Source organism: Poecilia formosa, unplaced genomic scaffold (assembly GCF_000485575.1).
Source record: "Poecilia formosa unplaced genomic scaffold, Poecilia_formosa-5.1.2 Scaffold669, whole genome shotgun sequence".
Classification (NCBI taxonomy): Eukaryota; Metazoa; Chordata; class Actinopteri; order Cyprinodontiformes; family Poeciliidae; genus Poecilia; species Poecilia formosa.
In genome coordinates this window covers 101,215-103,575 of record NW_006800608.1, presented here as the reverse complement: position 1 = coordinate 103,575, position 2,361 = coordinate 101,215, and the positions used below count along the sequence as shown (strand labels likewise).

General features: G+C 36.5%; 1 long non-coding RNA gene across 1 annotated transcript; it reads right to left on the bottom strand.

Moving 5' to 3' along the window:
* Positions 1-1,140: 1,140 nt before the first annotated feature.
* LOC107834573 (uncharacterized) lies at positions 1,141-2,000 on the bottom strand. Its single transcript, XR_001660369.1, has 2 exons — positions 1,738-2,000; positions 1,141-1,372 (listed from the first exon to the last, which is right to left on the bottom strand). It is a non-coding gene; the product is annotated as an uncharacterized LOC107834573 (long non-coding RNA).
* Between the last annotated feature and the right edge of the window lie 361 nt (positions 2,001-2,361).

Here is a 2,361-nt window from a genome sequence, read left to right as displayed (position 1 = left end):
TATATATGTGTTTATGTTTTTCAGCTGATGAGTCCAAGATCCGATTCATCCGTGCTGCAGTGAATCCGTCTCTCTTTATAGATATCTCCCTCTTCTTCCTCACATCGTGTCTTTACAAAAAATGCATCCCTGTGCTAACTTTAAGAAATAAAGAGTTAAGGGTGAAATAACTTTTTCTACATAACCAAAATAGGTCCATGAACTGCTGGTATAAGTTTTAAATCAGTAAGACAATATTTGAGGAGAATAGAGAGGGGATGCTGGAAATCCATGTTGCCAAAAAATGCATCCCTGTGCTAATTTTGAGAAATAAAGAGATAAGAGTGAAATAACTTTTTCTACATAACCAGAGTAGTTCCATGATCTGCTGGTAGAAGTTTTAAATCAATAGGATAATATTTGAGGAAAATAGAGAGGGGATACATATTTTGGCAGGCTGGATATCCATATTGCCAAAAAATGCATCCCTGTTCTAACTTGGAGAAATAAAAGGTTAAGAGTGAAATAACTTTTTCTACATAACCAAAATAGTTCCATGAATTGCTGGTATAAGTTTTAAATCAGTAAGACAATATTTGAGGAAAATAGAGAGGGGATACATATTTTGGCAGGCTGGATATCCATATTGCCAAAAAATGCATACCTGTGCTAACTTTAAGAAATAAAGAGTTAAGAGTGAAATAACTTTTTCTACATAATTAGAGTAGTTCTGTAAACTACTGGTATGAGTTTTATATCAATAGGACAATATTTGAGGAGAATAAAGAGGGGATGCATATTTTGGCAGGCTGGAAAAGCAAATTGCCAAAAAATGCATCCCTGTGCTAACTTGGGGAAATAAAGAGCTGAAAGGATTTCACCTTTTCTACATAATGATAATTGTTCTCTGAGCTAATGCTATAATTTTTATATCAACAGGATGGATGAAAATATTTTCAGGCTCATAAATGAAAATGCATTCCCTCCTACATTAACAGACTAGAAAGTTAAGCATGATGTAAAATGTTCTGCATAATGGGCCTCTGTTTTGTAATGCTTTTAAGCTGTTATGGTATCAAAAGAAAAAGCAGAGAATTTCAAACCATTTGCGGAGAACGTTTTCAGCAGACACGGACTGAAAAAAAGTTTGACTCATGTGTCAAAGGTGTAAAAACCGTATTTATTTCAAGTAATTTGCGAAATAAAACCCACCATTTTAGGGATTACATGGTTAAGAAACGTGATAATGTTACAAATAAATTTAAATTTCCTCTTCGGTCATATTTCAGTCCGGTTTCTCGTCAATATGCGAGACTTTAGAGCGATGCGCGCTCCTGCGAGAGGGGATGCAATTTTGGGCAGGCATGAGTTTCTGGGCATAACACCGGATCCACTTCTCTGGCTGCAATACGCGCTCCCGACACAGGGGGAATAGATTTTCACAGGGGAACAGAATTTCTCACAAGAACGGCACTGTAATTTACGAGCTCTTTCAGATTAAAAGCTCACATCCGGTTCATGTTTGACCCACTGCAAGTAGATTTCCAGCGGCTTCAAGTTTAAAGTTTATATTTATGCAGTTGCAAAAAGAAATAATGTATCGGAATTTCGGAAATAATTGGGGATATTAAGCAATGCTGAAAAACGCTGTTTCCAATGACTTCTCTCACTTCTGGGTGGCAGAGGGACACTTCTAGAACACAACTAGCAAATGTCACAGATACATTGCGATTGTGGGAGCAACTCTTTAGCAAACACCATCTCTTTAGGGAAACTGACAAACCTATCTTTGAATTTGACTAAACAAGTGTTTAATTAACACTGTATTTTTAACATACAACACCAACACTAGAAATTGTTAAGGAAGATTTCTCTGAATTAGTTAATTTTGGAAAAAGTTTGGCTCTCTCTCTTCCTTTATTATCCCGGGTCCTCTCGCAACGGCCACGTGTAGTCACTCAGAAGAAAACAGCAATGCGTGTTGTCATTACAGAATTGCAGAGTTTAATCCAAAAGAGGACAACACATAAAATTACAACAGAACAGAAAAACAGAGGGATACATTCATTTACCTGACATAAATGGAAAGAAAGAAAGAAAAGCAAAGACGTCTTTGGAGAATTGCAAGAGCAAATCTAATTTTTTACTTCTGTGTAGAAAGTTTTATAGTGAAGACGTATTCTTATCTTTAATTTATTCAAATAAGGTGTATCTTTGCTCATCCAACCAGGAGCTATTTCTGACCCTCTCTCAAGCCAGGAACTCCTGCTGTTTTACGGCTTTTCACAGATGGGTGTGAAAAGCTAGAACTTCTACTGTATTGTTTTCCCACACAGACAATAGGCAATTCAAATGATCCTAGCAAACCATCTGCTGTAACTA